The 11190-nt window shown below is 30.7% G+C and overlaps 1 long non-coding RNA gene across 1 annotated transcript; it reads right to left on the bottom strand.

The window, feature by feature from the left end:
* Window positions 1-4150: 4150 nt before the first annotated feature.
* On the bottom strand, window positions 4151-6512 carry LOC145320217 (uncharacterized). Its single transcript, XR_013880122.1, has 3 exons — window positions 6258-6512; window positions 5254-5361; window positions 4151-4284 (listed from the first exon to the last, which is right to left on the bottom strand). It is a non-coding gene; the product is annotated as an uncharacterized LOC145320217 (long non-coding RNA).
* Window positions 6513-11190: the final 4678 nt, after the last annotated feature.

The raw sequence follows: 11190 nt of genomic DNA on the forward strand, positions 1-11190 counted from the left end.
TAATCTAATGTCGACGTGTAGTAATATATATAAGAAGAAAGTGGTTTGGACTTCTTTCCCTCAAGTCTATACTTAACCAATGAACGTATTTTGATAACAACATGATATTTTTCTAATGATTATTAATGCTGTATATATGTGATATTTAAAAGAAAATTATTTAATACTTTTTAGTAGAAAGCTACGCCAAATCGAAATGTCCTTCTATCTTTGTTTTGTTCTTGTTTTATAATATATAATAGGTATCAGTATTAAATTTTACTTTTTTCTACAAGACCTTTATGCAAAGATGAAAGAACAAGTATCTTTACTTTTTATGTTTTTATAAGAATTTCTGGTTGCTCTGAAGTTTGTTTCATCCTTATAATAAAGTAACAGGATGTTTGTCTGTATTTATGCTTATCTTTAACAAAGGATCTCGCTAACCATTGAATTGTTGAGGATCTCCTTAACAGGGTTGATTCTCAAATGTCTCAGGAAGGTTTATAACTATTTTGGGGGAGGGTACCACCCCCCTCCCAAGAGAAATCGCCCTTTAAAAATTAAGTTCCCCCCTAATTTTTTTTTCTTTTTGAATTTAATATTTCTACTTCATCTCCTCCCTCAAGTGACCTTAGAGGCCTCTAGGGGCATAGTCGCTAGATGTATATAAAGAATCATGTAGGTAGCTTTTTTTGCATTATTAAATATGCTTCTGAAATTATTTCAAGTTATTTATTAGCATTCATTCTACATGTTAATTTGTTTTTCTTGTTTGTTTTCTAGTCAAATTTTTAATGCTTTTGTGCTTCAATACTAATGAATGTTGTCATCCTTTTTTTATTATTAATACATTTTTTGTAAATAAACTTTTACATTTGAAGGCTTCATATTTGCAATTTAAATCAACAGCTTGGTACCTGTCATATAACTATACCTAATGCTAATATAGTTAAATCAAGTTTTAAGCAATAAAATCTCATGTAATTTTAAGTATTAACATTTCGAGAAAAAAAACCTGTCTTCAATGTTTCTGAATAACTGTTACATAGTTTACTTAATCTCATCGTCAAATTATGATTTTATAATGAAATTCAAATCTATAAAAAAATATAATCATTCCTTCGATCAATCCTTTTAATTTATTAAGATCGTGGCTACTTTATAACTAGGTAGAGTTTTTGCATCTGTTATTTACTTAAATAATTTCAATACAAAGTGTGTGTATCATTCCAAGAACTTACAAAGGGAGAATTTTCTTGCTGGGTTTGCCATGGATGTATTTATTTTAAGTAGAACGTAGTAGAATGCTGAAATTTGGCATATAGTTGCTCCAATGAGATACAGTATTTTACTTAAGATACCGCTGCTGCCGCCGAAAACCGCTATATCCTGCAGATTTATCTTTTTCTTGCTAAATGAGATAAAGGGGGAGGTAGGTTGTGCTAAAATTCCGTAAAGGTATGATTTTTAAGGCTTGAAAACAGTAGCAGAACGATAAAAGGGTTTTTTTTTAATTCAACCATCTCGTAATCAAGGAGCAAATGGCACTTAGAATTCGAATTTTGATCTGAAATTTTGCATGATTAATCCTTGGTAGGTCTATTTTCCCTAAATTGTACAAAAAGTTGGAAAAGTAACGGCTGGCGGCTCAGCCGTTTAGCCATTTTAAAACTCTTTTCAAGGCAAATCATCACGAAACCTATCTCCACATAATACTCTTTGCTGCTCCAAAACGTTTTCAAACGGTTCTAGCCGCTGGTTGTTGGTACTAGAAATCTAAAAATGTTTTTTTTTGTATCATTTCACATGATTTAAAGCAAAAACATGTTTCAAAAGTTGATTCCTACATAATTCATGGCAGATTTGCCCTAAAAATAGCCAATAAATGAATATACTAGGGTTCTGTGTAATATCATTATATCGATTTAAAAAATCAAGTTTCAGTATGGTTTTAGGTGAAAAAACAATCTGAAATGTTGAGCAATATTAGACAAAATATCATCAAATGTTTTGTTGAGTTCAAAAGTTCACCAAAAATAACAGGCCAAAACATAATCAAATGCTGTAAATTACAAAAGTTCTCTAATAAAACTGTTTATAACATTACAAGTTACCATCCCTTTTTTCTAAATTAACATTTTTTAGTGAAAAAGTTTACTTTTGTGTCTCAGCAGTTTGAACTCAACAAAACATTTGATGATGTATAGTTAAAAAATGCATAACATTTTAATTTTTTTTCATATAAAACCATGGTGAAACTAAACTCTTTAAATTGACATATTGATATTACACAGAACTCTCGTATATTCATCGAAAAAACATTTAGAATCACTGCTGGAAGGTGCTTATAATCACTTGCTCTCATTCGTGGATAGTTACCAGAAAGTCCTGTTTAAAAGTGAAGCTTTTCTATAATTAGGGTCAGTCTTTCTTGTCGTAACAGGTAGCTCTTTTGGTTAATTTAAACAGGTTAGAATTGTCCTATCATTTTCAGACTTTGCATGATGATTCCTATAAGTTAGGGATGACCTAGAGATTGCAGCAACTCTTTAATCGTTAGCAAAAAGTCTCAAATTCCAATAAAATAGGCTCATTTTTTACTTTTTGACAACTAATTTTTTTGTGTAATTATAAAATTCATCTGATTTTAGGAATAATGATTCCTATAACAACAAGGTACAATGTTATAAGCAAAGCATCTCTACAAAAAAGTCCTAAAAATGTAAGCATGTGCTTAAACAGCATCATGTATTCAAGCAGTTTTGCAACAAATTTACTTACAATTATGTTAAGGCTTATGCATTGATATTCTGCTTATTTAGTTCTGACACTCTACAAGTGTTAATATTTATTAGTCCCTCCATTTCAGAGCTTTGCTTTTATGGATTTTGTTATCCTTGTTTAAAAAAAAGGGGGGTTGGTTAATGGTTATCAATTCTATTTTTCCTTAAAGTTATGTGTTCAGTTCATAAACTTTAAAACAGGATTTAAATGCTAAGATTAAAAATGGCTGTTGCTTTAAAGAGTAAAATGTTAAATTATGAATAAACGTAATTTTTGTGCTATTTCTTTTCTTAGATAACTTTAAATCATTTAAAAACTTATTTTTTTCCTTCAGGTTTAAAATATCACTGATGATTAACAATACTACAAGTTGTTGAGCATGAAGTAAACGTTAATATTATTCTTTGTGGACTAGTGCAATAAACAGATTAATGCCCTCTCCCTGCAAATATTTAAAATTAATGGAGAGAAAGAGCATAAAAAACGGTAGGAGATGGCCGCAGTGGTCCTGCCGCCAAAACTTTACAGTTCCACATTGTACCTAATCAAGTACCAGAGATCCATAGGAACTGACAGACAGAGATCCTTTTACTTTTCAATAAGGATTAAAAGTATGACATTTTAAACTTTACTTCACCTAAAGAATAGTTCCACGAAATGATACCAACAACAACTTAGAAATTATCTTAATTTAAAAAAAATTTGTGTGGAAACTCTTTCAAAAATACCCGTGTATCACATTTATGATGTTTTAACTCAAAACTCCCACATTATTTTTAATTTATAAAATAAACAACATATTTCAAACAACTGTTTATCCCCGAAGGACCCTGTTCCTAGGGGATACTACCCTGCATAGATCTTCTATCCCTTTGCCAAACCTTTTCATAAATAAACATACAAAAGTTTTCAAAAATAGAATTTATAGTCCATATGCGATCTGAGGGAACCCACAACAATTAAAAATGTGTATTGATTCTAAAAGTTGTTTTCTGAAGGTCTAGTTTGAATGGTATCAAGTACGATACCATTAACTAGCAGCAAAGCAGAAAAATAAATATAAATTGAGAGATAGGTAACAATGGACTGTTTATTACACTAGTAGTAGTCCCTTAAGTTTTAAAATAGTGTTCTCATTCGTTGGCTTAACAACTTTGTGGACTTTTACTGAAGTTTGATTGATTGGTTTATTACGTTTGGTGTTTAAACGTTTCAACAACTATGTTTAATCTAAGGGAGGGGTAATTTTACTATTGGGGATGTACAATTTATCAACCTTTTATCTTATCCCTTTAGATCCCTGATATAATTCTATGTATGTTAAAAAGTACATTCGAATTAAAGAGTAGCTTCACACATTATATCATTGAACTAAAACAATATATGAAATATCTTATTTTATTTTGTTACAATAATCTATAATTTTGAAATCACTCACAAAATTTTATTAATATTACAAGCTATCGATCTTTGAATGTTATTTCTTGCATGCAGCTATAAATACAACATCACTGTTTCCTGAAAAAAAAAATACTTAATTCAAGAGTAGATTCTAACCATTTATTTAATTAGCAAAGGTACTGCCCATTTAGTCTGTTGTTCTATTAGGGAATATTTTATCATTTGGTTATTAACATACATAACACATATGGCTACTACTTTTTTAAAAATCTAACAGCCATGCTTATGAAAGCTACACTTTAAGAAAAGAGGGGGCATTTCTACAATAATTAAAAACAAACATTTTTATACTTAATGGCTTTTCCAAATAGCCTTTAATAAAACAAGGATGACAACATCCATAAAAGCGAAGCGCTAAAACGGTAGGACAAACGGACATTAACGCTTGTATAGTGTCAGAACTGAATAATTATAATATAAATGTATAGGGGTCAAAGCAAAAATGTAAGTAAATTTGTTGAAAAAACTGCTCGATTCAGAACAATGTTTATGGACATACTTACATCTTTAGGACTTGATTATAGATTTGCTTCGCTTATTACATTATACTTTGTTGTCCCAGGAATCAATATACCAAAAATCAGATCAATCAGATGATTAGTTCACATAAATTTTTTTGCTAAAAAAATCAAAAAAATCAACATGTTTAAAATGGACATACGGACATTTTGGTAATGATTATAGAGTTGCTACGCTTTCTAAATCGTACCTAACTACTAAAGGAATCACCATGCAAAATTTGAATTCGATAGGACAATTCTAACATGCCTAAATTAATGAAAAAAGCTATCCGTGACGGACGGACCGACCCTAATTATAGAAAAGCTTCGCTTTTAAAAAACGATTTTTCTCTTATTCGTGGAATATCCCTTTTTGATAGTTTTTATTTCAATTTCTGTACGTAGATATTTTGCAGATCTTAACTATAACCTCTTTCTGACTTAAATAACTAAAACTGGGAAGAGACTGTAATATTTACGACCTTAAAATGAAAAAAGGCGAAGTCCTTGAGCTGTGTATATTTACCTTGATATACATAGGATGTAGTGTGCAGAGAAATTCTTTGTTGTTTTATTCGTTGGTAAAAGCTGATGTTGTATAGGCATGCTTCAATTCAGTCTGCTTTCTATTAACCTAAATTTTAAAAAATCATAAACAACACTATGAATAATCTTTATAACAGTAACAGGATGTCTGTCTGTCTGCGTGTACTGAAAGATTCTGATATTTCCAGGTAAGGTTTAATCTAATTGTTACTCCCAATTAGTTTCACTTTTCATGGAAGCTGCTTAACATAGAGTTGAAGCAAATAGTCCTATTTTATAAAGATTTTTTTTGTCCGAAGCTGAAGATGTCACAAAATACCAATCCTATTAAATTTACTTTACAGGGAAGCTTTATAGTTATCTTGTGTTAGTTTTGACTATTATTCTCGCCTAACCGTGAGGCTAAAGGCGAAGTAACTACCTAATAAAATCATGAATCCCTCTTCATAAATATATCACTGTACTAAAATCCAGTTTATATATCCACGACATGGCTAAAAACGTTACGCATCCGCAGGTCGCCAGGGAGGTGATAGGGTCGAATCTCAGCTTAACACCACGTCATAACTAAAGACGTTAAAAATGGTTCCTACTGCTGTATAACTAAAACTTTTGTAATCGTTGAACTGAACTAATTTTAACAGATACCATTAATCCAACAACAAAAAGCCTTTTTACTTCTTAATTGCATCCGATTTAAGTTTTGTAAATAAGAGAGGGGTAGGTTTCTGGTAGAATCCGTAAAGGTGTGTGTTTTAAGGCTTAAAAATAGTAGTAGAACGATAATATTCACTAAATATGTGTATTTCTTATTGAAAAGAACTTTAGACAAAAATTTTTTTTAAAAAGTTAACATAAATTTTTAACGTTCTGCTACTATTTTTAACTTATAACACATAACCTTTACGGATTTTACCAGAAACCTACCCCTCTCTTTTTAACATGTGGGTTCTATTGTAGTTCAAATGAAAAATAATGTAATACCTTATTTTTTTTAGTAGAACATCGTAAAAAATCAATCCGCCGTCACTCAAAAAATTTGCATCTCCTCTTTAGTAAAATCTGAAAGGATCCAAACTATTAAGAATATCGACGAAACAAAACAGGGATATAACACCCAAATATAAAATATTATGCCTTATTCATTACACCATATATATCTTTAACGTTAATAGTTGGTTGTAATTGGAATTATTGGTCTCTAATACACACAGACACACACACACTTAAAAGTGCGTAACCTTTTCATTCCGAAACAACGTCTTCTCCGCCCGCCTCGCTTTAATTTAATTAACTTTTACATACGTTTACATAATAATATTTGAAAAAAATCACAAAAAACTCAATATGATAATGCATTTGTACAACATACGTATTGCAACAATGTTTTATTTTTGTAAAGATAACGAAAATTTAATTGTTATTGTCTGGCCATTTTGTTTTTGGTTGGACTTTTTTAATGATCAGCTGTTAGCTTAGGTTAAATATTGAGAGATGTTTCTTCAACATTACAAAAAAGTTTTAATAGATATAACAACACAAATATTTTATTTTCATTTCAATAATTAACTATATTACAAGTACTTTAAGATTGTAAATTTAATTTTTAAATTTGCCAGAAAATCAAATATTATTGAAATAATTTTCTTGGGATCATAAGAACGTCAGCCTAGATTTTTAAAAGTGTTAACCTCCAGCTGATTTCCTCAGGGAAAAAGGAACATTGAAGATTTTTTTTACTAAGTATATTTTAAAAAGTACGACTGAAAAAAGGTTGACCTCATAAAAGGTTGACCTTTTATTTCTCTCGGTCAACCTTTTAGCTTTTGTGAACTGGGCTAAGAACTTTAAAGGTTATACCTCATTGTTACAGGAATCTTCATACAATGTTTAAAATCGTTAGGACGATTCTAAACACTTCCCTTTTTCTTTACTTTACAATTCAAATTGATTGATCGAATAAATACGAACAAATAAAAGGAATTAGAGACGCACAATATAATGTTTAAGAATAGAAAAGATTTTTACAAAATTTTATTTTATGTGAATAGTAGTATATAACAAGGGTAATCATCTCCGTATGTAGCGGAGCAGTAACAAGATTATATTTTATAATAAATGAAGGGATCAAGGGATAAGATGTACTTGATGTACATCCCAAATTATGATTATCAAAATTAACACCTTTTTTGAAATTGGTGAAAAGGTTTGGACATTCATAGTTTGACAGCCCTATCAAGATTAATAAAAGTCCACAAAGTTTTTTAGCAGACGAATGGAAGATTTAAAAAAAGCAAGTATCAACAGTCAATATCAAAATAACAATAGAATAGAAATAATTCTATAAAATTAGAATAGCCCAATTTTAAAAAATAGATAAATTGTTTCTTCCATTAATGGTGTAATACAATTACGGACAGACGAAAAGACAAACGGAAGTACATTAGTTTAAGAGTAGCTTAGCTACTAAAAATTTAAGTTATATAATATTATAGTACATATGATTCAAATTTGTAAATGGTCTTGAAGTCTATACACTAATATATGTACACATACACTGGTTTATAACAGGACAAACATTTTTAATGTTTCTAATACTCATTAGCGATATCTCTAAATAATCAACTCATATTGGAAGCAATTGTATATCCACTATACAATTTACTTGGTCAGTTGGTTTGTATAGCATGATCATAAGAAACATTTTAATTCTACAAATACTTTATCTGAGACAATCAGTTTAGCGGTTAATGAGATCTAAAGCTTCAGACGGACAGACATCAAGCTACTTTGTATTATAGATAGAATGCTGAAATTTTTGTGAAAAATTTGCTGTCCAATGGGCATCTACTTTATAGTTTACTTTATTTTGTTTATTTTAGATACTATTAAAGATAGACGGCTCAATATTGTTACAGAATAAATTTATATTAGGAAGTCAGACAAATTACGATGGTCGTGAAATCAAAGGGTTGTTTATCTAAATTAAGCTTATACCTCGTAAATGTATTTTTGTCCATTTCTGACGCATAGTTTTGGGAAGTAGTGTGAATTTTAGGTAGTTGTTGGGTGCCAGGTGCCCCAAGCCTCAATAAAAACCTTTGTCAATCTTACTTCACAATTATCAAACATATTATAGACGCACCTTTTCCTATGCAGGGAGGTTGGGTAGTGACATTGCACTGTAAAAGATACTGGTACCCAAAGATTTAACTTTACTATTTCTTATTCGTCTGGGAAAATTTTTTTTGCTATTTTTATCAATCTTGATTGGTTGGTTGAAAGTAAAGGGTGAGCAAAAATTTTTTTTTTAAAAACTCACATTGCGCGGCTTGTGTTAATAGTAGAAAAATGATATGCATACCGTTAGAACCGCTAAGAAGTCGATTCCTCTGCTCTGTATAGTTAGGGAGCTACGTGTTAAAATGTCCCAACCGACTTAAAACTTGACTTGCGAGTATATAACTAAATATTAGAGTCAAGTTTTAAGTCAGTTGGGACATTTTAACACGTAGCTCCTAAACTATGTGTAGCACAGGAATCGTTTTTATATTTCCTAAAATATACTGCTTATCGGTTCTAACGGTATGGGTACCTTTTTTCTAACATTAACACAAGCCGCGCAATTTGAATTTTTGTACGCATTTTTTTGCTCACCCTTTAGTAGTAACTTAAATTTTCAACCAATGATGAAGCGCTGGAAAGTGACGTCATAAAAATACGTCTAAAAAGAAGGGATGAGAGGAAAAGTGGGAAAGGAAACCCCTGAAAAGAGATGACGTCACACATGACACTTTCCAGCGCTTCCCAATGATTTTAACAAAACGAGGGCTAATTCTGTTTATTATCATTTGATATGTAAAACAATTTATCGCCCATTGTCTTATCCCTTATGATCCCTGTTTTTATGGGAACTAAAAGAAAAATTCTTAGTCATACAATTGTAAATTTTGTTATATTTCAAACTATGCGTACAATTAGTTGCTTCGACTGTTGCTTCTAGGGTATGCCAATTATAGGTGGAAGGTCTTCTCATCTCCATTAATTATTGATTATCATGAATATTAAAGGATAGGCAAATTGATATTACCCACAATTAATAAAAACAAAATTTTAGCATCCGTTGATTTAAATTTTGCTGGTTTGTGCTACTTAATCAATATTTAATAAAACTCTTATATGTTTTTAGGCTAACTAAAGAATGCAGAAAACATCTAATAAAACTGTTGACACCAGTATAATTTAATGGCCAATGTCCCCTGTCTCCATGGTTTAAATTTAAAATGAAATATATATCTTATTCAGGAACTGTTTTTCTTGGGAGAGTTGTCAAAAAATAAAACTTCTCAAGGAGAACCAAATCGACCCAGTGGTTACTAAGTTTATTAAACTTTTACATTTTTAAAATTTCCTTAAGTAATAAATGAAATAAGCTACCCTACACTTATTATATCATTCTTGTTTGTTATAGTAGGCCCTAAGGTATATTGAGCCAACCACAAACCACCAGAAATTTACAAAAAAAAAGTAATGGCATAAAAAAAAGTTATATTGTGCAAACAGCTGCCACTTTTTAACATTGTTTTACAATAACAAATTACAAAACTTAAATATTTTAAATTTTAACTTTTTTTAGCAACATAAAGCAAAGAATGCCCCTAGACTTATCGTTGCGCCCAGCTAGTGGCAATAAAATAACCTAAAACCATCCTAAGACATAGAAATAAAGATATAATAGCCTAAAACTATCCCAGGATCAATAAGAATTTAATGGACCAAAAGACTTAAAGATGTGTCGGTAACCACCTGATCAATTAGGTTTTAATTTACAAAGAAGCTCTGTTTAAGTAATGAAAAGAAAAATTAGGCCCTTAAATCTTGGCCAACACCACTAAGCATTTCATTTCAAATAACGTTTGTTGATTCAAATAATTAAATTTGCAAATTTTTTCGAAAGTCAATTTATTTAGATCTAAATGGCATTAATTTCTAGAATTATTCCATAAACCTAAAATTGTGCCCCTCTATAAAAAGTTACTCTAAGAATGAAGCCAAGATGGTATGGACTTAAAAATGCTTGGAATTGAGGAAACACAAGAAATTGCGCGGGAAATCTTGAGAGCGTGGTCTGTGTGTGTGTGTGTGAGTGAACGCACGCGCTCAATGGCTGAGAAAAAGAGCCAAAATTTGGGGGAAATGGCCAGTTTGGGGTGAGGTTAAGGAGGGGGAGGGAGGGGGTGATCTATATGAACCAAGACAGACGCACTACTTCGTGCACGAAAACCATGTTTTATTTTCAGAGATTGGTGGATTTTTTCAAACTCTTTACTATGCTTTTTCTCTCCCTCTCTTTCCTTTTTGTAAGCATAGCTACTCCTTAACTATAGTCAACTATCCGTCGTATTGACCCAAAATAGTTATTTCTTAGTTTATGTAGAAGATTACTTGGTCGTATACTTTTTGTGTAAATTTTCCCTAATCAGGTTAAAGCTTTTTTTTTTGAATGAATATTCACCCAAATTAGATTTTGTTTTGTTCTCCCTTTTAATAATTTTTTCTCTCTTAATTTTGATATCTTCCTGTGTTTCGTCTCTATCTCTTTTATCTCCTATCTTATTTTGATATTCTTTGTGTCCCACTTTGTCAGTCAGTCTATTCATTTTGCTGTAGTAGAGATGATAATACTATCGGAGAAATTAATTTCCTAGGCTGCTGTTGTAAATAGATGTCTCAAAAATCATTTGAAGATTCCCTTAGTTAATGGATAACTTCTCTATAACTCACTTTGCACGTTTGTCTGTTTTAAGTGAATGTTAATTTCTTTGCTTCTGTTAAAGATATACGTCTCTAATTTCTCATTAAGATTCTCATAACTAAATGATATCTTATTTATGAACTCACTTTTTATGCCAATCCT

The sequence above is a fragment of the Acartia tonsa genome, chromosome 5 (genome assembly GCF_053477335.1).
Source record: "Acartia tonsa isolate MP-2025a chromosome 5, ASM5347733v1, whole genome shotgun sequence".
Classification (NCBI taxonomy): domain Eukaryota; kingdom Metazoa; phylum Arthropoda; class Copepoda; order Calanoida; family Acartiidae; genus Acartia; species Acartia tonsa.